Source organism: Pipistrellus hanaki (genome assembly GCF_964339955.1).
Source record: "Pipistrellus hanaki genome assembly, chromosome: 10".
Classification (NCBI taxonomy): Eukaryota; Metazoa; Chordata; class Mammalia; order Chiroptera; family Vespertilionidae; genus Pipistrellus; species Pipistrellus hanaki.
Genome location: NC_140512.1, coordinates 621,079 through 647,403, shown reverse-complemented (window position 1 = coordinate 647,403; position 26,325 = coordinate 621,079). Strand labels below are relative to the sequence as shown.

At 66.9% G+C, this 26,325-nt stretch overlaps 1 protein-coding gene across 1 annotated transcript in view; it reads left to right on the top strand.

Moving 5' to 3' along the window:
• The first annotated feature begins 4,700 nt into the window (after positions 1 to 4,700).
• Positions 4,701 to 26,325, top strand: part of TNS3 (tensin 3) — an 88,028-nt gene continuing 66,403 nt past the window's right edge. Inside the window, 1 exon segment of the mRNA XM_084897703.1 lies at positions 4,701 to 4,846. The gene's annotated coding sequence lies outside the window, so the exon portion shown is untranslated.

The following is a 26,325-nucleotide window of genomic DNA, read 5'->3' as shown; positions in this document are numbered from 1 at the left end:
TCCCGAGCACCAGGTGTGCAGGGTGTGGGTCATCTTAGGCTAGGCCAGGAGGCCAGGGGCCCAGGGCGGTGGGTACGGAGCCCCTCGCCCACACCCTGAGCCCTGTCCCGTCTTGTGCTCACAGCCCCACCTACAGGCCCCAGACAGCTTTGACCTCCGCGGGAAGCTGCCCGTAACAGCTGAGAGGTTCTCCCGAGTTGTCATTGTTTACGTGCAAAAGCTCAGCAAACCCCCAGCCTGGTCAGCGGCTGCTGCTCCGATGGGCATTTCTCTGCGCTGTCGAGTGTAGAAGCCGGAAGACTGGACAGCCCTCCAGCCCCAGCGCCTCCCGGGAGTCACTGGGTTCGGGCTGGGCTGGGCTCAGTCTCAGGCAGCGGGCCGCCCCTCACTCAGCCACAGGGCAAGACCTGGGCCTTATGTTCATAACCTGCAAACCCCGTCTCTAAATCCCTCATGTTCCGAGGTTTTGGGGGTAGGACCCCAGGACGTGGGTTTTGGGGGACACAGTTCAGTCCCTAACGGCCTCTGAGTCATGGCACGGCTGGGATGTGGCCAAAGATGTCCGAGGCGCCCGGAGGCCCCGTAGCCCTCGGGGAGAGGCGCTGGCGGGCCCTTGGGAGTGAGCCCTCCTCCTGCCCCTGGGGGCCTCTAGCTCTGAGCCCCACGCTCCCCTCCACGTCCGTGCATGTTGCGGCGGTAGCGGCGGAGGCGGCGGCGGTGGTGGTGTGGCTGGGACTCCGTGCCGCCAGCGGGCAGGGACCAGTTCCCGCTCAGTCCTTAGCGCAGCGGCTGGTTCTGCACCCCGCCTCCTCTCAGATGTCTGCCTGGGTTGCAGCCGGGTCTGCAAGGGCTTACCCAGCCTCCGGCCCCAATCACAGGCCCAGTGAGGGCGGGGGCCGCTTCCTGGAGCAGGTGCCTCCTGCCCAGCGGGTTGTCTGGGGCCTGTAGGTGGGGCTGTGAGCACAAGACGGGACAGGGCTCAGGGTGTGGGCGAGGGGTCCGTACCCACCGCCCTGGGCCCCTGGCCTCCTGGCCTAGCCTAAGATGACCAGACGTCCCGCTTTTGGTGGGACAGTCCTGATTTTTAATAATTTGTCCTGCGTTCCGCGGTGTTAAAAAAAAGAAAAAATTGGATTTTTTTTTTTTTTTAAACACTGCGGGACAAATTGTTAAAAAGCGGGACTGTCCCACCAAAAGCCGGACGTCTGGTCACCTTAGCCTAGCCGCTTCAGTCTTCTTTCTCCGGTGGAGAAATCCCGCATCCCGGAGCCACGGGGCCACCGTGCGGGTTGTAAGGACCGTGTGCTCAGCCGGAGACCCAAACGCAGCCTGGCCCCGGGTTTGTGCTGTGCTGGGGCCACAGCGCGCCGAGGTCCTAGTCCTGTTGGGGCGGTGCCAGCCCCCACCCCCCAGTTTGGAGAACACAGGCTCACAGCCCGAGGCTCCCCTCCTGCAGGCTGTGCTGGGTGCCGGTCCCGGGGCTGCCATGGCGCTGTGCGGAAACCCTGCCCTCTGCATGCACCGCTCCTCCGGGCTCCGGGGCAGGTGCTCCGTGAGAGCAGGAGCCCACAGATCGGACTGCCACCAACCCCACCAATCCAGGCGGTTTGCCAGTCGGTGGCTCCCACAGGACAAGGCAGTCAGACGGCCGAGGATCTGTGGTTTGGTTGCTGTTATTATAACACACTGCGTAGAAACACCTCGGTCTGGTTGTATAAAACGCGTGGATAAGGTGACTGTGTTTCTCCTGCTTATCCTCGGGGTAAGTCAGGTGTTGTACAGGCGGAGCAAAGGTCAGAAAGTCACACGGTCACACGGTAGCATGAATGGTGTTCACACACACACTGTCCCCTCCGCCCGCCCCGCCCCTACATTCTCACGGGCGACCCTGTTGCTTTAGCTGATGCCCATGTGTGAGCACTCGGCGTCCGGGATGATGTTCCAGACACAGGCAGCGGCCTCCTGCGGGGATGGTCCCGGGGCGAAGGGGCCTGGTCTGAGGTCACCCTTGGGGGCTCCATCCAGGACTGACCGCGTGGCCCCGGGACACACGGCCCCTCAGAGTGACTGTCACCTCTGGGACCCTCCCTGGACCCGGAGGGCAGCCCGGCGGTCACTGCGCCCAGGCTGAGGCCCCGTCTGCAGAGGCTGGTGTGGGTGGGGCCGGGTCGGGAAGGTGAGGCGTGTCTGGGAGAGCAGGGCAGGGAGGATGGCCGGCGTGTCGGGGCAGCGGGGGCGGTGTCAAAGGGACCGGGCAGGGGGTGCCCACACTCCTGGCCGAGCCCGGGAGCCGGCAGCTGCGTCTCCCCTCGCGGCCTGCTCCTTCGGGCTCTCTGGGAAGGAATGTGCAGGCAGAGAAAACGGGAGAGAAGACCCACGTCATGGCCCCCGTACCTCCTGATCAAGGGACACGGATCTGTGCGACACTGAACATCGCTGAGACCGCGTTCTGCAGTGACAGGCTTCCAAAAAGTGCTTCCAGACCTCCTGGCTGAGAGGGGTGGGAGGGCTGGGGGAGGGGGAAGAGGGGGGGAGGGGCGTGCTTCCGCCCTCCTCTGCAGCGGGAGGGGCAGGGCTCCGGCACAGGCCACTCCCCCTCTGCCGGGCTGAGACCTTTGTTTTCAGATGGAGGCATCTGGGGTGGGTGAGAACGGGAAAAATGTGCTCTCCCTTCTCGGATAATTGCCACAGGCCCTGCTTTTGTTTAAATTCTTGGAAACTCTAGTTGCGGCCTGCGAGGCGGGAGGCCCAGCCTGGAGCCTTCCACCGGGAGGATGTGGGCGCCCGGGAGGCAGCCGGCGGGTCAGCACGGGGACACGGCCGGCGTGCCTTCTCCGCGGGGCCAGGCCGGGGTGCACAGCGAGGCTCTGCGGTTCCGGAGAGGCGTCCCAGCCGGCGGGGACGCAGGAGGGCCGTCTGAGGGAGAGAGCCGAGGAGAGGGGGGGAGAGCCTCAGCTTTCCAGCTGTGAGGGTGAGACCTGTCCGCTCAGTACCTGACGGAGTTCAAGGTCACTTAGTCATTCCACCCCAGACGACCTTGACCTTGTGACAGGTGCTGTGATGCCCGGTGGGGGGCGGTGTGTGGGGGAGGTGTTTCACCGGAGAGGAGCCGGTCCAGCTGCGCCGAGCCGGCAGCTCGGGAGGGCTTCTGCTCTCATCGGCTGTGGGACTTCGGGAAGCTGCCTCAGATCACCATTTTTACCTAGAGGCCCGGTGCACAAAATGCATGCGCTCAGGGGAGGGGGCCCCTCAGCCTGGCCTGCGCCCTCTCACAGCCCAGGAGCGCGGGCAGCGGGCTAAGCTGTCGGTCGGACATCCTTAGCGCTGCCACGGCGGCAGGAGAGGCTCCCCGACCAGCACTGCACTCGCCAGCTGAGAGCCCAGCTTCTGGGAGTTCCCTGAGCACCAGGGGCAGCTCCTGCACTGAGCATCTGCCCCCTGGTGGTCAGTGTGCGTCGTAGCGACCAGTCACTCTGCCGTTTGGTTAATTTGCATATTAGCCTTTGATTGTGTATGTTTTTATTGATTTTAGAAAGAGAGGAAGGGAGAGGGAGTGGGAGAGGGAGACATTAATTGGCTGCCTCCTGCCTGCCTCCTCCTGGGGATCGAGCCTGTAACCTGGTGCTCTGCCCTGACTGGGAATGGAACAGGTGACCTCTTGGTGCATGGGATGGTGCCAACCAGCTGAGCCACGCTGCCAGCCGGGCAAGTTACCTAGGATTCCAACCTGGCCCCTCTCGGTAGAGAGGGCTCAGAGCAAGCACCAGCCTGAGCCCCGCTCAGGGGTCAGCTGGCTGGACCCTCCGCTCCCTGAGGCCCCTCGCCTCTCGGGCAGGGTCTCCCTCTGGAGGCGGAAGCTTTTACCTCGGGGTGGATAACCAGCCCAGTCAGGGGGGCCTGTGCTTTTGACCTCTCTAGCAATAACGACCCGCACCCCACAGGCAGCGGGCTCCAGTCTCTAGAGGGGGGGTGCAGGGTCAGAGAGGAACCCGGCCCCTCTCCGTAGCTCCCTTTCTTCCCCTGCCCCCTGCAGGGGCAGCACCGCAGGGCCCCTCCCCGAGGGCGGTGGGTTTGGGTGGGGCCGTACTGATAAAACACCCCCGCCCAGCCTCCTGGAGGTAGGGCAGTGTTTCCAGCTGGCGCCTGCTGTGACCTTGGGGTGCCCTTGGGTTTCCCTGCGTCACAGGGAGTGCGGAGGGAGAGCCCTTCTCTCTCTGCGGAGTGTCTGAGAGCCTGTGCCCAGCCCAGACTGCTGCAGTGGGGAAACCGAGGCAGGGATGAGCGGGCCCTGGATCTTGGGGTGCTGGCATCCACTTGCCTCGACTCCTCTGAGCATCCCTCTGCGGGGCCCTGCCGCCCGCCCTGGCCTCTCTGGATCCCGCACATTTGGAGAAGTCACATGACCCCCAAAGGGGGCCCCCCTCCGCTCCCCGGGGGCCCCGCCCGGAGGGCTCTGGGCTTTCTGGGTGCAGGAACCCTGCCGGAGGCCGCAGGCGGGCAGGGGGTGCAGCCTGCGCCCTGTCCCCGCGGCGGGGGGAAAGGGGAGAAGTTGTGCAGGAACCACCCTGGGCCCGCCCCCGGAGCAGCCCGGGAGCACTCAGGGGGCTGCCCCCTGGGCCCCGGCCCGCCCGGCCCCCGCGGGGAGGCCCCCGGGCGCTCGGGGCGGCCCGCCCGGCTGGGCCGCATTGTTAGGGCGCGCGGCCAGGTGACCGGCCAGCGGCGCGGGCGCGATTGCCCCTGGCGGCCTCGAGGGGGCCCTGCGGCGGCGGGAGCGGGAGCACCGCCCGCCCCGCTGCTCTGCTCTCCGCCGGCCGGGCTGCTGCGCCATCGCCGGGACCCACTCCAGGTACCGGGCCGCTTTGTCTGCGCTCCGGCGCTGCTCCGCGCCCGCGGAGGGACCAGGGTGCGGGGTCCGGGGCGCGGAGGGATCGGCGCGGGGACCGGGGTCCGGGGTCCGGGGTCCGAGACGGGCTGTGGAGGCGCGGTCCGGGGCCGGAGGGACTTTCTCGGCGGGATGGGGGCCGGGGCCGGGGCCGGGGACGCGGCGGAGCGGCGGGCGGAGAGGGGGGACGGGGCTGGGCTGGGGCTGGGACGCGGGCGGAGGGCGCTGTTGCTGGACTTCACTCTCCAGGACCGAACGTGGACTGCGGGCGGGGGCCGGGCCGGGCCGGGCGCCCCACCTGTGGCTGCGCCGCCGCTGACAGCGGAGGAGGGACGGTCTCCTGCGCCCCGCGCCGCGCCCCGCCGGGCTTGGCTGGAAGGGACTTGGAAGTCGGTGGCGGGAAGGACAGACCCCTCCGTCTGGGACGGCCGGGGCCCCACTCTAACCCGCTGCAACATGGAAGCGCCGTGTGGGCGGCAGCACCTGTGTGTGTGTGTGTGTGTGTGTGTGTGTGAGTGAGTGTGTGTATGTGTGTGTATGGGGGGGAGGGCGCCCAGCCCTCACAGCTTTGATCTCTGGCGGCCCCGTGAAGGCAGGACCTGCGGGACTCGCCCTAAGCGAAAGGCGGTGTGCAGGCAGGCGCATGCCTGGTGCGCGGCCCTCGGAGCCGCTGCTGTGCGGTGGGGTCCGGAGGTTTGGTCTGGATATCCCTGAGGTGCGGGCCGGGCGCCTGTGGAACGGGGTGTGCTTGTCCCTGAGGCCCTGGCAGCTCATGTTTGCAAATCAATCAACAAGTATTAAAGGCAGCTGCGGGCCTGCGGGCTGGAGGGGAGGGCTGCTGGCGGGGGATCTGGGCCTCTGTGGACAGTCCTGCCCCCAGACAAGGAGGTGGTGACCGTCCTGTGAGACCGAACCAGGCCCGCTCAGACACACAGCCCGAGTCTGTGGGGGAGTGTTGGCCCTGCCTGCTTTCATTCCATCCGAATAACAGCCCTGGGGGGTAGTCGGGGTTAAGATCCATTCTGCAGGTGTGCAAACTGAGGCAAAACACATGGCGTGGGAGGTGAGCCGGGATTCGGCCAGGACCGTGGGTGCCAAGGCCTGCCCCTGCCCGGTGAGTGGGTCCTCCCCTCACAGCGGGCCCTGGGTCTGGCTGCACCCGATTCTCTGTTTACACATCCCCGCCGAAGAAACAGCTGGGCCCCGTTGGTGCTTCTGGTTGCAGATGGACTGACTCCTACTAAGTAGCTTTGGCACCTCATGGTTTAAATGGAGCCACTTGCAATGTGACCCTGGGCGCTGAAGGTCACTGGGTCAGAGTCTGTGCCCGGGCTGTGGTCTTGCTGGTGTTGGGGGTACAAATGGCCTGGGAGGGAGGCAGACTGGCCAGAGGGAGGAGGGGAGAGGTGAGGCCGAGATGGGAGCATTCTGACCCAGCACGCGTGGAGGCCCCTCTCACAGGCAGGGGACCGAGGAGGAGGGCTGGGCAGCCCTCTGGCTCTGCCTGCCCCGCGGCCCTCCCACCATCCTGGCCCGGCTGCCAGGAGGCAGGGAGCTCGGGGGAGCAGGGATGTCCCGCCACCGCCATGCTCCCTCCCACCCGCCCAGTGTCCCCCACCCGGTGTCCAGACCCCTGCTGGACAGGAGGGAGGGCGCCCGGGAGGCAGGTGGCCACCGCCTGGGCCACTGTTAGGAGCCATAAGTATAGGGAGGGATTGACCACCAGCATGGTGACACCTAGACCCTTAAAAAGAGTCATAGTAATTCTTTTAAAAAAGAAGGAAGTGATCGGAATTACTGTATTTTGTCCCAATGGGCTAAATAATAAGAACATGTATGTGTCTGGTGTCCCTGTCAGTGGCCATGAAAAGGCCCTCTGGTTGGGCAGTCTTGAGAGCCACCACCTCCGGGAGATAGACCTTTGCTAATGTGTCCCCTGGGTAAGCAGCAGGATCTCCTGCTCCCAGCTCAGTAACTTCGAGGCGTGGCTTTGTCTCCTTTCTTGGAATTGGGCAGAGGCTCCCTGAGCTTAAAAAACTCGCCTGTCCCAGGGCTGGTGGTCCAGGTCGGGTTGGAACCCAGATGTGTCTGGGGACAGAGCCTGGGCCTGGCCATCGTCCACAGAAGGTGAGGACCCACTAAATCCCTAGGGACCCGAGCCTGCGAGTGTGTGTGGGGTGTGGTGCTGGGGGTCCCTCTGCAGTGCTGGGACTTGTTCCTAAGATCAGGGGCCTCCAGGGGCTCCAACCTGGCCCGCCCCTTTCTGGGTGGAGCTCTGAGGAGCCTGGGGCCACAGTGGCCAGGGTTTCTGCGGCAGCTGCTCCCTGGGGGCAGGGGGTAAAGGGGAGGCTTGGGCCTCTCTGCACCCCCCTTCCCTCCTCTGGGGCTCTAGTTCGGGGCCCATTTCGCTGGTGGCGGCTGCTGCCTTCCTCCTCCTCTGTCCTGGGAGAGAGGAGCCCCCCACGCAGCCTCTGCCCGGCTTTGCTCTCACGCGTGTTAGACCCGGCACCCTCTCCGCTTCCCGCGGCCCGCAGTGCCGTCCCTCCGGCCGCTGCGCCCGCACGGGGCCTCCGGGGCGCCAGGGCCACCCCTCGCGGTGCCGCGGCGCCCGCGGCGGGAGCATGGGCCGGCTCTCCGGTCTGAGGTTCGGAGGCCAGAGGAGCGCCCGGACACAGCGGGGTGCCCTCTCACCGCAGCCCACGGGAGCAGCCACCTCTGGCCGCCGCGCCCCGGCAGGCCGGGCCGGGCCGTCCGGGCGCCGGCGGTTCTGCACACATTCCCCCGGAGCCGAACAAAAGGGCCCCATTGACGGTCCTGGCGCTGCTCCGGAATCCATCACCTCCCGAGCGCCCCCCCACGGGGGATCCTGGACGCGGATCAAAGGTGCGGCGCAGGCTCCAGGCTGGGAGGGGCCGCCCCGCCGGCCGCCACCACCTGGGAGAGCCGCCCTTTGTCACGGTGCCGCCCGCCCCTCCCGCAGCCGGGACTCGGCTCTCGGGGGCTCGCCACGCGCTCCCCCCCGTGTGGTTGTGAGTGACCTCTGGGCCCTCCGCACCGGGGTCCTGGGCTCCAGGCCCGGCCCTGCGGGAACGTCGGGTCCCGGTGTGATCCACGGAGGCCTGTGAGACGGCGGGGACAGGGCGAGGGGGCGGGGGCAGTGAGCTGGGATGGCCCAGGACAGGCCTTTCCGGCGTCACTCCTCGGAAGGCCGCAGGTGGGGATGCGGGAGAGGCCTGGGCAGTGCTCGGTGGGCTGGCGGGCCGGGCTGGCTCCGTGTGGCTCAGGGCGGGAGAGTCTCAGGTTGTGGGCGTGTCTTGCTCCTAAGTCATCCTCTGACTCAGCCTAAAAGGGATTAGTCACCCACACGTGCGAGGCGGAGCAGATGGAGACAGGACGCAGGAAGGAGGTTCTGCCCTCGGCGGGTCCCTCGCTTGCACCGGGCACGCTCTGTGCGTCCGGTTTACAAGCTGAGATCACACACACTGTCTGGTGCCTTTTGGCTGGGACAGCATTTCCCCGTGACAGCTGGGCTCACGCGTGTGGAGGACAGCACGGGGGGGGGGTGGGGGGGCTGTCCGTGGATGTGCGGCCGGGCTCGGTGACCATGGGGTCATCCAGGGGCAAGGGCCCGACTAGCCACGTCCTTGGAGGGACTGAAGGCCGTTCAAGGTCAAAGAACACACGCTTCTTTTGATTGTGATAAAATGCATGTAACAAAGTTTACTACTTTCATCATTTTTATTTTATTTTTAAAATACTTTTTATTGACTTCAGAGAGGAAGGGAGAGGGAGAGAGAATTAGAAACATCAGTGATGAGAGAGTCATTGACCAGCTGCCTCCCGCACCCCCACACAGGATGGAGCCGTGACCCTGGTGCGATCAGCCACTGATGATCAACCACTGAGCCGCACCGGCCAGGCCTAATTGTTTCTAAGTGCACAGCTCAGCGGCACTAAGTACTCCCACACGGTGCGGCCGTTACCACGTCCATCCACAGCTCATCCTCCTGCAAAGCGAAGCCTCTGTCCCCATCACCCACTCACTCCCCAGCGCCCCCGCCCCCGCCCCTGGCACCACCGGCTCCTTTCTGTCCCCATGAATTGGCTACTGTCGGGCCTCCTGAGAGCGGACTCCACAGTGTCTGCCTGTGACCGCCGGTTCCCTCCGCATCACGTCCCAGGGCCCGCCCGAGCCAGGCCGGTGCGATGGCCGCCCCCGGCCGCGTGCTCCCCCTCCCCCTGGCCCCCTGCTCTCCCCCGGCCGCGTGCTCCCCCTCCCCCTGGCCCCCTGCTCTCCCCCGGCCGCGTGCTCCCGCTCCCCCTGGCCCCCTGCTCTCCCCCGGCCGCGTGCTCCCGCTCCCCCTGGCCCCCTGCTCTCCCCCGGCCGCGTGCTCCCCCTCCCCCTGGCCCCCTGCTCTCCCCCGGCCGTGTGCTACCCCCGGCCGCGTGCTCCCCCTGGCCCCCTGGCCCCCTGCTCTCCCCAGGCCACGTGCTCCCCCCGGACGTGTGCTCCCCCTCCCCCTGGCCCCCTGCTCTCCCCGGCCGCATGCTCCCCCCGGCCCCCTGCTCCCCCTCCCCCCGGCCCCCTGCTCCCCCCCTCCCCCCCGGCCGCATGCTCCCCCCTGCTCCCTGCTCCCCCCCCCCCCCCGGCCGCCTGCTCCCGCCCCCCCCACCACCACGTGCTCCCCCCGCCCCCTGCTCCCCTCCCCCCCGGCCGCCTGCTCCCGCCCCCCCCACCCCCCCCCTCGCCGGCAGCCTGCTCCCCGCCGCCTGGTGGGCACATCTGGTGTCACGCAGGCACTGAGGGGCTGGGCGGCTCCCGAGCTTTGACTGTGCAGCTGTGGGCTGGCCCTTGGGTGAGCACAGACTCTGAAGCCCCTTCACCTGTGTGTCCAGCACGGTCATGGGGTCCCGCCGTGCCCACGCGTGTCCCGCCTGTGTCTGCCCGTGTCTGTGCCGGGCAGGGAGCTGCGGCAGCAGCCGGCCCGGCCTGACAGGTTGTGTGAACTCCGTGATGAGTGCGACGAGCAAGCAGGGAGAACGGCTGTGGTTTAAACGGCCTTTGCTTGGTTTATTCTCGCTGAAAGGCGGTTCTCTCTCCGGAGACGGCTTTGATGGGGGGAAGGTCCCGGTGGGAGCCGCCCCAGCCCGGATGGGGAGCAGTTACTCGCTGTCCCTGCGGCTCCGCTTCTCGGGGAGCCACCGGCTGCCCAGGCTTGGCCTGGGACGTGGTGATGGCGACACAGCCGGCGAGGCCTGTGCCAGGGGAGGCCGGCCTGCGGGCAGGGAGGTCCGAGCGGCAGGCCCAGCCCGGGCCATCTGGTGGCCGCTGGTTAATTTTTACCCAGAGAAGGTGTTCCGTCTCCGGCGGAAGGCTGGCCCTCGGCCCTGCCCCGCCCCGCCCGGAGCCACTGGGCCCCGGTGCCGACTTCCTGGGCGTTGGCAGAGGTGCCAGGTGCGGAGGGTGGCGGGCACCTCCCACCCGCCCTCGTCACAGGCTCCTGGCCAGGAGGCTCCGGCCGGCTTCCTCGGGGGCTGCAGGAGCTGAGGGGGAATCGGGGGCTCTGAGTCCCCGAGCACAGCCCGCGGGGGACTCGGGGTCCCCTTCCCGAGAAGAGTCCAGGACCCGCGCTGAGGAGGGGCCCTGTGCTGGGGCCGCTGGGGAAACCTCGTGGCCCCTGAGGCCCGTTTTCTAACAGCGGGCAGCGTGCACCCTGTTCCCAGCAGCGGTTGCCCGGCCCCCCGTGCCCGCTGCTGTGGGGTGGTGAGGTTTGGGCGAGCACCCCATTTAAATCAGAATGGTCCCACCACCGCAGGGAGAGCGGAGCCTCTTACGGCGCCTGCCGCTCCCAGCCCGGTGCTGGCTGTGCGTGTGTGAGGCCCGGCGGCCCCTTACCGTTCCCTCCGCGTCCCCATAGGCCCCGCAGGGACCCCAGCACCCTGTCCCCGCGCTGCCTTCCCGGCCCCCCAGGGGCCTGTCCTGTGTTGTCTGGGGAAGTGGGGGCGGGTGCTGTGTTCCTCTCGTCCTCACCGAGCTCTCAGCTCTCCCAGGGACAGGGAGGCCCGAGGCTCTGGCCTTCTCATGTGATAAGAGCTGGGGAGGAGCTGGGAGGCCTTGGACAGGCGTGACCTCTCATGACCTTGGACAGGCGTGACCTCTCATGACCTTGGATGGGGGGCACCTCACTTGGAGACTCCCCCATCTTCTCAGGGGAACCTTCTGGAGGAAGAGAGCGAGGTGCCCCCCCCCCTCGGGGTGCCGTGAGCTTGTGGGGCTGACTACCTCGTTTGCTTCCCGAGGCACCTCCACGCCCGTGTCCCCCCCTGCTGGCCCGTGTCCCCCCCGCAGGCCCGTGTCCCCCCCTGCTGGCCCATGTCCCCCACTGCTGGCCCGTGTCCCCCCCCCTGCTGGCCCGTGTCCCCCCCTGCTGGCCCGTGTCCCCCCCTGCTGGCCCGTGTCCCCCCTGCTGGCCCGTGTCCCCCCCCTGCTGGCCCGTGTCCCCCCTGCTGGCCCGTGTCCCCCCTGCTGGCCCGTGTCCCCCCCCTGCTGGCCCGTGTCCCCCCCTGCTGGCCTGTGTCCCCCCCCCGCTGGCCCGTGTCCCCCCCTGCTGGCCCGTGTCCCCCTGCTGGCCCGTGTCCCCCCTGCTGGCCCGTGTCCCCCCCCCTGCTGGCCCGTGTCCCCCCCTGCTGGCCCGTGTCCCCCCTGCTGGCCCGTGTAGTGAATGTGGGGAGTCCGGCCGGGGTCTGGGGGACAGGTGTTACCTGCCTCGGCCTCCCTGGCACCTGTGCTGGGCCCTGGGACATCCGTTCGTGCCCCTGGGCTGAAGCTGGGACCGGGGGGGGGGGGGGGGGGGCGGGGGGCGGGCCGCATTGATTATTGAAATCCCCCAGCGCTCCCTTTGTCTCTCCCTTTGTTCGCTGCGCACTGCGTTCCCGTGGCAGCCACCTCTATGCTCAGTGCCAGCCTCAGGCTCAGAGGGAGGGGGCTCCCTGGATGGGAGCAAGCCCCAGTGTCCCCAGCTGCTCGGTGGGGGCACGGCACTGCCCTGGCACAGGCTGGTGCCCTGTGAGCTGCAGCTGTGCCCTCTTTTTTAAAAAATATGTCTTTTTATTGATTTCAGAGAGAGAGGGAGAGGGAGAGAGAGAAGCATCCATGATGAGAGAGAATCATGGATCGGCTGCCTCCTGCACGCCCCCACTGGGAATGGAGCCCACACCCTGGGCCTGTGCCCTGGCCACCTGAATAGTAATCGAACCCTGACCTCCCGGTTCATAGGTCGACGCTCAGCCCCTGAGCCAGGCCGGCCGGGCCCTCTGAGAGGCGTGCGCAGAGCTGAGGGTCCCTGTGTGGGGCTTGTTTCCTTCTTTTATCATTACTGCCCCTCGGCCTGGCCTCCGGGGCACTGAGACCAGCCCCGTGCACGGATTTGCCCAGGGCATGTCCCGCCATCTCGCCAGGCCCCATCACCTGGACGCCAGCAGCAAGCTAATCTGCCCTAGCGATGGGTCGAATGAACGGCCGGACACTTAGCATATGAGGCTTTTATTATATAGCATCTTTAAATTTTTAAGTTTTTTTGTTAACCCTCACCCAGGGATTGTTCTCCAGTTGATTTTTGTAGAGGGGCAGGGGGAGAGAAACATCGAGGTGAGAGAGACACCGACTGGTCCCTCTCACCCGACAGGCTGGGGAGTGACCTGCAGCTCAGGTACGAGCCCTTGTGTCCTTGATCGGGAATCGAACCCGAGACCCTCGTGGGTGCGGGTCGCTGTGCTCACCACGCTGCCAGGGCCGGCTTGTTCCGTCCCGAATGCCTTCCCCCGGGTCAGCTGCCAGCTGCCGCCAAGCGAAGGAGAGGCCCTGACGCCAGCACCCAGACCGGGCCGTTGTCTGGCTTTGCCATCCTTGTCTCCCTCCCCCCGAGCGATGGGGCCGCGTGCTCGCGCCCCTCAGACACCTGCACCCCCGGGGAGTCAGTACCGGCTCCTCCCTGACCCCGCCGGGCACTCATGTCCCTGATGTCCCTGGCTCCCCGCCGTCCTTCCCAGCAGGCCCGGAACCGCAGGCTGACGAGCCCGGCTGATGGCCTCGCCTGGTTCTGGCAGCAGATAGCAGCCTTCAGGGCCCTGGGATTGATGTCAGGGGCTCAGGGGTCATGCCCTTGACCTTGACCGGGGCCTGAGGTAAGGAGAGCAGGAAGGCCCTGGCCCTGGCTGGCGGGACCGTCCTCTGGCCCCGCCTCCGGCCCCCGTTCTCCATGCGTGGCCCTGGGACCTGCACCGAGAGGTCACGGCGCTCATCATGCCTCATCCTGACGGCCTCTGTCCCGGTGACCGTCCGCCGTGACCGCCAGCGTGAGCAGGAGTGTGGGGCCCGCGTCTGCGTGTTCACCTGGATGCACCACGGTTGTCTGTGTGAATGGACGCTGGCCCCTGCGCCTTCCTGGGGCTCCCCTGGGGTGTCTGGGCTCCGGGGGGTGGGGCATCTGTTCCCTGGGCTGGGCTGGGCCCCTGAGGGGTGCAGAGCCCCCTGCTGCCCCGGTCTTGGACACAAACTCCGACCTGTGGGTGCACAGAGACCCCACACGGATGGCAGTGGGCGGGCAGAGGCGGACGGGCATGAGGCCACCCTGCCCCGTCCCTGTCCTTCCTCCGTGCGCATGGCGCCTGCTGGGGGTGGGCGCGACTGGGTCCCCGCTTTCAGCGAGGAAAGAGTCTGACTTCACAAGCTGCTGAAGGCAGGTGGGCGTGCACCCCACTTCCTAGAAGGAAACCCTGGAGGCCTCTCTGCCCTCAGGGGCCGGGCTGGAGGCACCGTTAGGGAAGGGGCACCAGGGTCGGGTGCCTGGGGGGGGGGGGCCCTCTGCGGGGGGTCATGTTGTTTTGAAAGAAGGGGAGCAGCAGGGGAAGGAGAGAGAGCATCTGCGAGGAAGTGTCCGGCGGGCTCCCTGTGGGGTTCCCTGGGAGGTTACCGGGGGAGGGGGTTACCTGGGGGTCACCCAGAGTGGCCGCTGCTTTGCTGCCAGCCCGGGGCGTGCGGGGCCTGCCGTCCCCTCATGCGGGAGCCCCGGGGGGGGGGGGGGCAGGACAGGAGAGGGTGGGACAGGCGGTCGTGTGGGTGGGAGGGTCCAGGCCGGCAGGGGGTGCCCAGTGGACCGGTCACGCCCTCCTTCACCCAGCCTTCTGAACTCGGGCACCTCCCAGGGTTAGGCTTTCTCTGGGAAGTCCCGCACACGCCTGTGACCCGGCTCTGAGCGCACACGCCGCAGCGTCTCGGGTGGAATCGCTCCTGGCTGGAGGCCGTCACTGTGCAGAGTCCTCGCCTCCCCCACTGGGCGCCAGTGAGGATAGAAACATCCGGATGTTCCCGGTGCCCGGAGTGCCGTGTGGCAGTCAGTGCTTACGGAATTGAGCTGCAATGAGAACATCCCGGGGCGTTCTGAGGTTGTCACTGTGTGGAAACACCCACAAAACCTGTGATCAGAGAAGCACTGCCACTGGGGTTTGTTCCGTGTAAGAGGGACCTGGGGTTCGGGGAGTCCAAGCACACCCTTCACAGGCCCCTGCTGCCTCCCCTTATGGTGAGCATGTGTGCACACATGTAACCATGCACCTGTACACACGCCTGTGCACGCACACGTGTGCTGTGTATGCGTGCATGCAAGTGTACCCACACATGTCTACAAGGTACACACATGTGCACGTGTGTGTGTGTGTATACATGTGTCCCCAACTCCTGCGATGGAGGCGGCGCAGGGTTTGGCTATCGGCTGTGTTTTGTGCCGCCGGCTCCCTGGGTGCTGAACTCCAGCCGGCTTCTGGCTGGAGCTTAACGTGGACGCTTCGTTAATAGTCCTTTGTGTGTCAGACCCGCTGTTCTGTTCAGTCTGTCTTGCAACCAAACAGCCCCCAGGAGAGAAGGAGAACGCACGGAGTCGCGTTTGTCAGATGTGCTGGCTGGGGCATCTGCTCACTCCGCCCGGACTCAGCGGCCACTGAGGCGGCTGCAGCCTCCCAGGCAGCCCGGCCGTGCGGTGACCGGGCCTCCCTCCGGCCCGGCCTGGCCCCGTCCGCGGGGAGCCGGGTCCCGGCGGGGGTGCGGGGTGTGAATCACAGATAGGAGCTAATCAGAAAGCAAAGGGCGCAGATAGGAAGCCGGAGCTGCCCAGGCGTGGTGCAGGTGGGACCCACCCAGGCGTGGTGCAGGTGGGGCCGCTGTGACTGTCTGTCTGTCTGTCTGTCTGTCTGTGTTGGCTTATGGCCCTCGTTCCTGACATAACGTGGGTCCCCTGGACACGCGGCAGACACGTCAGAGGAAGCCGAGTGCGGCCCCGTGGGCGGTGCAGCCCGCGTGGGTCTGCCCAGGTGCGTCCCTCCGCGGCTGCCCGACAGCAGCGCCCCGGCCGCAGGAGGAGAGCGCTGGCCGCGGTGGCCGGCGATGTGCAGAGGTGCAGGCGGGCGTGGGCTCCGGCCGTCCCGCGGCCCAGGCCGTGGCCCAGCTCTGAGTTAGGACAGGCCGCGGGCCAGGCCCTGTGGGAGCTGCGGAGGAGTGGACGGGGACGGCAGGGAGCGCTGGGGACAGCTCCGGGGCCCTGAGTGTGTGTGAGGGAGGGCGAGCCTGGGGCCGAGGAGAGCGTGGTGGTTCCCATCACCACCTGACGGTGTCTGCCCGTCCCACCTCCACCCTGGCCACGGCTTCCCGCGGGCGAGAGCGGCAGTCCCTTTTCTGGGAACCGGAGCTCGGGCTGCGAGGGGCGGAGGCAGGGACGGGGACGGGGTGGCGGGGATCGGTGGCAGCGATGGGGTTTGCTTCTCTCTGCGGTGGGGCCTCCGTGTCCACGAGGCAGGAGCCCCGCGCCCTCCTGCCTCACCCTCCTGGGCTGCCCTCCCGGAGGCTGCCCGTGTCCCCAGCCCTCTTCCTCCGACTGAGGAGCTGGAGGGTCAGGAGGCCGAGGGGGGGGGGGGAGGGGAGGGAGGGAGGGGGCCGGGAACGGGGACTGGGGCAGACCCTGTTCAGGGTGGGGTGCCTGTAACTGCGTCCTCCCTGCTCCTGCGGTCCTGAGCGAGGGCCTGCTGTGGGGAGCGGAAGCTCGGTGGGAGCCGGCTGCCCAGAGGCGTCCTCTGCGGCGGGGGCAGCGGGAAGGAAGTGAAGGGCGAGCGGAATGAGCGCCAGCACGAGGGCTCTGGGCACGGGCCAGACCGGAGGCGAGGGTGTCGGGGCGCCACCTTGTTCCTTAAAGGACACCGCGTGACCCGGGGTGGGGGGAGGGGGTGGCTGGGAGTTGCCTGGGACTCGGTAGCCAAGGCCCAGAGATTCTGGTCGCCGGCTGGACGGAGACCTGGGCCGGGCCGACCTGCAGTGCGCAGAGGGGTGTGCAGGGCCCAGAGCGGCAGAGCCGTCGGTGTAAGCAGGGCTGGAGGGAGGGACGGGGTGTGTGTGTGTGTGTGTGTGTGTGTGGTGGTGGGGGGGGGTGTGTGTGCAGGGCCCAGAGCAGCAGAGCCGTCGGTGTAAGCAGGGCTGGAGGGAGGGGCGGTGTGTGTGTGTGTGTGTGTGTGTGGTGGTGGTGGTGGTGGTGGGGGTGTGTGCAGGGCCCAGAGCGGCAGAGCCGTCGGTGTAAGCAGGGCTGGAGGGAGGGGCGGTGTGTGTGTGTGTGTGTGTGTGTGTGTGTGTGTGGTGGTGGTGGTGGTGGGGGGGGTGTGTGCAGGGCCCAGAGCGGCAGAGCCGTCGGTGTAAGCAGGGCTGGAGGGAGGGGTGGTGTGTGTGTGGGGGGCAGGGATCTGGCAGGGTTCCCTGACTGGAGTTTGGGGAAGCTCACTTTGCAGACTGAGTGGCTGGGCCTGGCCTGAGACCGCGTCCTGACCGCTAACGCTCACCTGCCGTGGGAGGTGAATCACAGACGGGACTTATTAATAATTCGGGGGGGGGGGGGGGGGTCTGAATGCTGTGCCTCTTAAGACGCGGGAGAGGGTGGAGGCGTCGCCGGGTCTGGCCCCGGGCATCAGGCTCACAGCCGGGCCTGCGGGTTCCTGCTGGCAGCGGGGCCGGCGTCCGCGGGGTCTCGCCGACTCCTGGGAGGGCGTTGGCACCTGGTGTCCGGGCCGAACAGCGCCCTGCTGGCTCCGCGCGTCCCCACCTGGGCCTGTCTGCGCCAGATGCTGGGGAGCCGGACAGAGCCGCTCAGGGGCGTTCTGGGCCCTGCAGCCCCGGGGTGCGGCCGTGTCTGCCGGCCAGCGCCGCGTGGCTCTGAGAGAAAGGCGGCAGGGCTCGGGGGCTGAGCGAGGCCTGTGAGCGGAGGGAGCGGAGCGTGCCCCGGCGAGGGCCAGCCGCAGGGCGCCCCGGTCGTCCGCGGTGGGAGGCTGTGGTAGCTGGGCTTCTGCCCCCGACACCCGTCCCCGGCAGGAACGGACGGCGGAGCTCAGCCAGAGCCGGAGAGGTTAATGCCAGAGCGGGCTGGAATGCGCACATGTGTTAGCCATAAAGGCCGCCTGGCCACCCAGACTGCACTCCGGGCCAGGCATCAGGAGTTGCAAGCAGAGCCGACAATCTGAGTTGGAGGGGGCGGGGGAGACCCACACAGGCCTGCACTGTGGACGCGCCACAGGCACCGAGGCAGGCGGGGTCCGAGGGCCACTGCGCCCCACGGGGGGGCAGCCAATGTGCCCACCGTCCGCGCAGCCTTCCCTTCCTCCCCTCTCCCGGGGGCAGCGCTCCCTGGTGAGAGCCCAGCGCCCCTGAGGTGGTGGCACCGTCACGTGGTGCCCGACTGTCAGTCCTGGGCTCTGCCAGGCTCTCTGTGGGCCATGCCCCCTCCCCTGGGGCTGCCCTTCCGCCAAAGGGACTTTCCAGGCGCCTGGGTCCTGGTCATGTGACCCCCGCCCCCACCATGCTGGCCCCCGTCACCTCCCAAAGGCCAGGCTGTACACTTCCTTCTGAAATCGCAGACCCAGCCCCGGTCAGTGTGCTCGGTGGACAGAGCCTCGGCCTGCGGGCTGAGGGTCCCTGGTTGGATTGCCGGTCAGGGCACACACCCAGGTTGCTGGCTCAGTCCTCAGTAGGAGGCATGCAGGAGGCAGCGGTCCACGATGCTCTCTCATTGGTCTTTCTCTCTCTCTCCCCCTTCCTCTTTGAAATCAATAACATAAAATAATATAAAATAAAATTGCAGACCCAGAGGATAAAGGGGACTGAAAGTGGAACGTGACTTTTTGGCGGCACTGGGGGTGGGGAGGTCGGGAGGGGCTGGGGCCGCACCCCCCAGCGTGGGGAGTACTTAACCGCTTGCTTACTGGGTGACTGGGTGGCCTCCAGATGTAAACCCAGTCCGAGACCGGAGGGTTGGTGTTAAGGCCTGGATGTGCGTGCTTGGGAGGTCTGAACCGGCCCAGCTGCACCCTCTCCGGAGCCCCGCAGCACCCCTGCCTGTGGCCGGCAGCGCACCCAGGCCCTGGGTTTGGCTGAGCAGCCTGCCTTAGGCCGAGCGGCGGGTCGGGCGGGGGAGGGAGGGAGGGCTAATTCGTGTCAGATGGAGGCTCGCCAGGGACCCTAGCTCGCTGCTCGCTGGCTTTTGTTCCCGCCGCCGCCGACTGCCGGGGGAGGTGGAGGCGGAGGTGGAGGTGGAGGCGGAGGTGGAGGCCTCCCCACTCCAGCCTCCCGTGTGGAACTTTTCCTGGGACTCCCAGACGCCGCGGCACTCCGCTCAGCACCCCGCTCCGGAGGGTCCTCGCTGGCCAGGCCGGCTCCTGCAGGCGCCGGGAGGCCATGCGGCTGCGCGCCCTGACCCAGGGGCCGCCTGGGGGATGCATGTGCCGGACCCCGGGGCGCAGACACCGGCGCCGAGTGAGTGGGGGCGGGGGCGGGCGGGGGCGGGGGCGGCGCGGGGTTGTCCCCAGCTCTTCCCCGCCGCGGGCATCGTGCTCATCCCTGGTGAGTGCCTGCCGTGCCCTGTCTGCGCGTGCCCTGCGTGCTCCTGTGCCCGGGGCTGCATGCTGTGTTCCCTGTGTGCACACGGGCAGGAACGGGGATCTTGCCTGGCGGGCGGCGGGCGCCGGGGGCCCCGTGGAGAGGGGACGGCCTTGCCTCCCGCACTTCCTCGGGACGGAAGCAGGACCTGGGCCGGTCGGACCCGCAGAGCCTGTGTTTCTTGCAGAGGCGCTAGCTCTGTGCGGCTGTGGCTGAGCTGGCTGGTGCAGGTTCACGGGCACGTCACATGCCCACCCCCCACAGGGTCTCAAACAGCAGATGCGGGCGGGACGGGCATCTGAGTGTAATCCTCAGGCCTTTATGGTGCCACTTGCCCCGGAACGTCCGTGAGGAGTCTTCTGGTGTCAGCACCTCCATCCCTCAGTGTGCGCTGGGCTCAGGCAGCCGCCGGTGCGGGCTGGGACGTTGGGGACGCTGGGTGTGGGAAGGGCGGCCCCTCCGGGTGCTGTGGCCACCAGTGCTGGACCCGTCTCCAGGCAGATCCCCCAGAGGGTTGGGTCCCCCCTGGTCCGGAACTCCCGGGGAGCTGCGTGGTGGTTTGCTCCGCCGCTGCCCCTCTGGAATGTGTGACGTTTCCCAGATCTGAACGCAGCCTGAGGCCGGTTTCCTGAGAGCGGGGTCGAGGCCTGGCCGCCCAGCCTGTGCACGGCTGGGTGTCACCCCGCGATCCCGGAGCCCGGAGCGGAGGCCGAGGTCAGGGTGGAGCGGAGGGCGGCCCCGCCAGCACCGCCAGCGCAGACTTTTCTTTGTAAAAACGCTCACCGTCGGAGCGGCACTGATCGCCACACCCCTGGGGACCAGCGGCGTCTCTCCTTCCCCACCGCCCGCCCCCAGCCATTAGCCGCCATAGGGTTCCTGAGCCAGCCTGCCCAGGCTCCGCCGGCGGCCCCTCCCCCACCACGGCCGCCTCCGGGAGAAATGAAAGTGTGTCTCAGGTGAGAACAAAGGGTCTGCTCCCGCTGCTCCCGATGTCAGCGAGAGGTTCTGTGCGGGCAGCCGTGGCTGCAGCGTCTGCGGTGGGTCCTCGGGCATCGGCACGGCCGGCCCGGCGCTCAGCCCCCGTCGCGGCCACCACCCGGTGCCCCCTGCTGCGGGGCCTCGGACACAGCCCCTCCGGTGGAGTCACATCTGGAGGAATCAAAGGTCACAGTGTCCTGCCTTGGCCCACAGACTGTGGCCCATTCATTCGGTCAGCACACCTCCCGGAGGCCCGTCCCGGCGCCGGGCAGAGCCGGGGGGACGGGGACGGGGTGGTGCCGACGGCAGAGGGGCGCAGACACAGCCGCCGGGTCTGGGGGAAGCGTGTGTGCCGGCGGGGACTGACTGCAGCTGGAGGCTGGGGGCCGTGTGTCAGCTGCCTGAATGCAAACCCCCGTGTCTAAGCGTGAACTGGACGGGGCCCCGCCGAGCCCGCACCCTCCGCCCCCGGCTGTGTGTTTTGCTTTGTGTTGGTTTTAGTATATTTTACTGATTTCAGAGAGAAACGGAGGGGCGGGGGGGAACATCCATGGTGAGAGGGCCTGTGCCCCGGCGGGGAGGCGAACGTCTGGTTCGTGGGCGATGCTCAGCCGGAGCCGTGCTGGCGGCTGGAGCAGAGTCTGTGGTGGTGTCTGCGCCCTCGCGGTGGCTCGGTCCAGGCTGCACGTGAGAGTCCCGGCGGCGGGGGGGGGGGGGGGGGGGGGGGGGCAGGGGGCACCCGCAGGGACTCCGCTCCGCCGGTCTGGGCTGCGGCGCAGGCGGAGCTGCGTTAACTCTGCCCAGCGCCCCCGCGGGCAGTGCCGGGCTCACAGGCCAGCGTTTGCTCGGTCCCCGCAGCTCCGCTCACGCAGGAGGCCCGTCCTTGGCGGCTCCCGGGGCTGGAGCGTGACGGCTCCTGTGGTTCCGGACGCCTGCCCTCGTCGGACAGGTCTGACAAGACCAACCCGCACCGCGAGAGCCCTGGCCGGCCCCGCCAGGGTCAGTGCGTCAGCCCTGGACCGCAGGCCATGGGTGCGATTCTGGTCAAGGGCATTCGGCCCGGCCCAGGTCAGGGTGAGTGCAGGAGGAGCCAGTTGACTGTCTCTCTCACCGCAGTGTTTGCCCTTCCCCACCCTCCTCCCTCCCACTCTCTCTCTCTTAAAAAAACAAACAAACAAACAAACAAACAAAAAACCTGTCAGGTGAGGATTTTAAAAAAGCACAGACAAAAAACCCACTAAGAGAGGACTGCTGTGGAGCTCGGCTCAGGAAGGCCCTGGGGGGGGGGGGGGGGGTGGAGGGCGGTAGAGATTGTCATGAGGAGAAGTCTAGTCACCAGCAGAGAGCTTGACCAGCAGGGACACGGAGATGGTCAGCTGGTCAGTGCCCGTGGAAGGTGGGAATGTTGAAGCTTTTGTTAGTCTTAAGAACTTTTGACCTCCCTTTCATTTTTAACAGGTGTTCTGCTGGGTACAGAATTCTAGATTGGTAGTTTCCTCCGTGTTTTATGTTGATCCACTGTCTTCTTACTGTTATTTATTATTATTATTATTATTATTATTATTATTATTGATTTCTGAGAGGGAGAGAAAGAGAGGTAGAGACACCAATGACGAGAGAAAAATCATGGATCGGCTGTCTCCTGCCCTCCTCCTACTGGGGATGGAGCCTGCAACCCGGTCATGCGACCTGACTGAGAATCGAACCCTGACCTCCTGGTTCATAGGTCAACGCTCAACCCCTGAGCCTGTCTGCCGGGCCTCCTTTTTTTCAATTGAGAAATCTGCCGTTCTGCTGATGGTTGGCTCATGTATGTAATGCACCTTACCCCTGGCTGGTGCTTTTATGATTCTCTCTGTGTCGCTGGGCTCGAGCAACGTGATGCTCAGGTGCCTTGGTGTGTTTCCATTGCATTTCTCGTGTTTGGGATTTGCTGAGTTTCTTGAGTTTCTGGGTTTACAGTTTGGAAAAGCTTGGGCCATTATTTCTTCAAACCCTGCCCGCCTCACCTTTTCAGAAACTCCAGTCACGGTATGTTCGGCTGTTTAAAGTGGCCACAGCTCTGCCCCTCTGCCGCTGTCTGTGTGTTTGTTCACCGCCTAGGCGGGTCCTTCTTTCCGAGCTTTATTTGGGGAAGCTTTCTGTGAGGTCTTCAAGTTTGCTACTTTGTCTTCTGCAGTGTCTAATTTACCAGGAACCCCATCCAGTGTATTCTCACCTCTGGTTTTTACATTTTTTTTCTATAGATGTTTGATTTGGGTCTTTATTTTTTTGCTTCTTATTATCATTTTTAAATATTTTTATTGATTTCAGAGAGGAAGGGAGAAGGTGAGAGAGAGAAACATCAGTGGTGAGAGAGGATCTCAGATAGGCTGCCTCCTGCACGCCCCCCCCTGGGGACCGAGCCCGCAACCCGAGCCTGTGCCCTGACTGGGAATCGAACCCTGACCTCCTGGTTCCCAGGTTGGTTCTCAAACACTGAGCCACGCTCATCGGGCGTTGTCACATTCTAGAAAACAGCCTCTTCTCAGTGACTTGTTTTCTGGGGGGAGTGGCCACCTTGGGGGATCGTGTGGACAGGACTTACTGACGGACACATACCTCGTATCGGGGACAGGCCTGGCACTGGTTTCCAAGCGACTTGGATCTGTACACGGTCATCCCTCCGCCGTAAACCTCAAGCCACACACGTGAGCCTGTGGGTGGCGGGCTCCTGTCCTGGTGCCGAGCGTGTGGGCCTCGGGCGCGGGGAGTGCCAGCCTCTCGTCTGGAAGTGGAGCTGTCCGGGTGGCGCCCCGCACACTTCTCCGGGGTTTGCAGTTTGTGGGCGGGCTGGGACCCGGTGTGGGGATGCTGACAGGCGTCCGAGGCCCCAGGACCCGTTGGCTGGGCCTCCTGTCCCTTCGCTGGGAAAGCCCCCTTCCAGCCCCTCAGGGCTCTGCGCACGGGGGGCCCGAAGCGGGGAAGAGCCAGCCCCGGGCGCTGACTGCGTCCTCTGCTTTGCAGCCCGAGGTGCTGGCAGTGAGCCCGCGCGGCTCTGAGCACAAGGTCTGCACAGAAGCCGGCGGCCGCGGGGTGTGCGCGCAGGGCCCCGCCGGGCCGGGGCGCCCTGCCGAGGTGAGGCCCCTCAGCCTTCTCGGGTGAAACCAGAGCGGAGGGAGCTCCGGGGGTTTCCGAGGTTCAGGCCTGGAATTCCCCGCAGCCTGTCCCCCCCAGGCCCCCCCCCCCCCCTGCACTGGGCAGGGCCAGCTGTGTTTGCTCAGGTTCCCTCGCTCAGAGGAATTCCCCAGAGAGCAGCGCTGCGGGGGGGGGGGGGGGGGGGGGGCGGGGGGGGAGGGGAGGTGTAGGGGGAGTAGGGAGGGGGGTGGTTGAGAGGACACGCTTCCTGCCCCCCCCCCCCCAAGGCCGCATGACTCAGGGGCTGTTCTTCCTTCTGCTGCCACCAGTTTGCCCTCGAGAAACGTTCCTGGTCTTCGCGGCAGGCTCAGTGTGTGGCAGCCCCTCGGCCTCTGGGGAGGTCCTCGGTCACGGAGCAAAGCCGGCTTCGCTAGACGCCATGTGACCCCTGGGACTTGTGTTTTTGTAAAAATGTATTTTTTATTGATGTCAGAGAGGAAGGGAGAGCGAGCGAGAGAAGCATCCATGATGAGAGAGAATCCGATCGGCTGCCTCCTGCACGCCCCACACTGGGGGGTGGAGCCTGCACCCGGGGCCTGTGCCCTGACGGGGAATCGAACCCTGACCTCCTGGTTCACAGGTCAGCCACTGAGCCACACCGGCAGGCTGCTGTCTCACCCTTGAGGACACCTGGTGACCTGGCGAGAGAAGATCCAGGGTCACCTGTGCCCTGAGCACCGGAATCCTCCATCCTGGGGCCGCGGGGGGGGCAGCCCTGAGGGTAGGCGGGAGCGGCGGGCCGGGCTGCTCCCTGGGAGCACATGCCGATGGGGAATGAAGGCTCCCGCGCGGCCGGTTCCCAAGGCTCCGGAGACCAGGAAGAATAGAGGTTCCAGGACAACGAGGAGAAATGTCGGCCCTGTGCGGGGCCTCTGTGTGCAGGGGGCTCGGTGTGGGGGCCTGTGTGTGCAGGGGGCTGGGTGTGCAGGAGGCTCAGTGTGCGGGGCCTCTGTGTGAAGGAGGCTCGGTGTGGGGGTCTGTGTGTGCAGGAGGCTCAGTGTGGGGGCTCCGTGTGCAGGAGGCTCGGTGTGGGGGCTCCGTGTGCAGGAGGCTCAGTGTGCGGGGCCTCTGTGTGAAGGAGGCTCGGTGTGGGGGTCTGTGTGTGCAGGAGGCTCAGTGTGGGGGCTCCGTGTGCAGGAGGCTCGGTGTGGGGCTCCGTGTGCAGGAGGCTCGGTGTGGGGGCTCCGTGTGCAGGAGGCTTGGTGTGGGGGCTCCGTGTGCAGGAGGCTCAATGTGGGGGCTCCGTGTGCAGGAGGCTCGGTGTGTGGGGCCTGTGTGTGCAGGAGGCTCGGTGTGGGGCTCCGTGTGCAGAGGGCTCAGTGTGGGGGCTCCGTGTGCAGGAGGCTCGGTGTGTGGGGCCTGTGTTTGCAGGAGGCTCAGTGTGCGGGGCCTGTGTGTGCAGGAGGCTCGGTGTGGGGGCTCCGTGTGCAGGGAGCTCGGTGTGCAGGGCTCCGTGTGCAGGAGGCTCAGTGTGGGGGCTCCGTGTGCAGGAGGCTCGGTGTGGGGGCTCCATGTGCAGGAGGCTCGGTGTGCGGGGCTCCGCTGGGGGTGCAGGAGGCTCAGTGTGGGGGTTCAGTGTTCAGGGGGCTCAGTGTGCAGGGCTCCGCTGGGGGTGCAGGGGGCTCAGTGTGGGGTCCTGTGTGTGCAGGAGGCTCGGTGTGGGGGCTCCGCTGGGGGTGCAGGGGGCTCGGTGTGGGGGCTCCGTGTTCAGGGGGCTCAGTGTGCAGGGCTCCGCTGGGGGTGCAGGGGGCTCAGTGTGGGGTCCTATGTGTGCAGGAGGCTCGGTGTGGGGGCTCCGCTGGGGGTGCAGGGGGCTCGGTGTGGGGGCTCCGTGTTCAGGGGGCTCAGTGTGCAGGGCTCCGCTGGGGGTGCAGGGGGCTCAGTGTGGGGTCCTGTGTGTGCAGGAGGCTCGGTGTGGGGGCTCCGCTGGGGGTGCAGGGGGCTCAGTGTGGGGGCTCCGCTGGGGGTGCAGGGAGCTCGGTGTGGGGGTTCAGTGTTCAGGGAGCGGGCATGGGCCCGTGAGGGCACTCTTCCCAGCCTGGACCGCCCGCTGAAGGCCACACCCCGCCGGCCGCTGCTCGAGAGAGTCTCCGCCATCGAGTGCCATCCTCTGGCGGCTGTGGAGGCCGAGCCCCTGAACAGAAGCAGACGGCCCTCCGCCGTGTGAGCCGGCCTTTCACCCTCGCTCACGTTCAGACCTGCCTTCCCTCTCGGTTCTGAGCCTTCGGCGGCCGCTGGCCTGGCCTCGCGGGGCCGTGGGGGAAGCTCCAGCGCGAGCTCAGAGCCTGTGTCAGAGCCTCTGCTGTTCCTGCTCCCCCCGCCCTTCTCCTCATCCGGAGGGCGCCCGGTTATTTCTTTATTTCAGTGCTCGCTCGCCGCTCCCGTTCTGGCCCTGTCGTGGCTCCTCCCCCTGGAATTCCTGCGATTTCTGTTATTCCTCACGAGCGAGCGAGCGCCCAGCTTTCCCAGGGGACTTCCTGTGAGCCCGCCCGCCCGCCCTCCTCCCTTTCTTCCTTCCCGTGTGTTCATCCTTCCCCGAGGACATTATTCCCATTGAGAGAGAGGGAGGAGGGGAGGGGAGGAGGAGAGAAGGGGAGAGAGACGTCGTGGGTTGCCTCTTGCACATGCCCGGCCAGGGCCTGGGGGTGAACCGGAAGCCGGGCCGGTGCCCTCGATGGGGAGCCGAACCAGATCCTCAGTGCGACGCCGCCGCTCTCACACGGAGCTGGCCGGCGCCCCTCCTTCCGCACGTGAGCTGCGGGTGTCCCCTGCCGAGCCGCCGTGTGCTCAGCCCTGTCTCCTCCGCGGGTCCGAGTGCCCGCCCACAGCTGCCTGTCCTCCTGCCTGTGCCACGGCCACGTGCCAGCGTTTAGAGCCTGCGGGGCCCGCTGCCGTGTGGGTGCTGGGCTTCCTCTCCCGCGGGACAGGAGCCACGCCGGTTCTCGGTCCTCGCACGGGCGGGTGCTGCGTGGTGTCCGCGCTCCTGTTCCGTGGCTCGGCGGGGCGGCTGCGCCTGCCTCCGTCGCTCCGGTGGCGGTGGCAGGCTCTCCGGGGAGGCGGAGCACCAGACCCACAGGGAAGGAGAGTCCTCTGGGGGTCCGGGCGCCGGGCGGTGCAGGCGGAGGCCAGGGAGCCCCGGCGGGTCCAGCCCGGGGAGCCGTGTCCCGGCGCCAGCACCGTGCGGCTGCGAGGAGGCTCCCTCCGCCCGGGGCTGAGAGGCCCGGAGGAGCCAGGCCAGCGCCCGGGGAGGGCAGTCTGCTCGCCGCCCGCCCGCCCCGCCCCGCCGTGGACGTGGACCAGAGGGTGGCGGGGGCGGGCCACCTCCGCC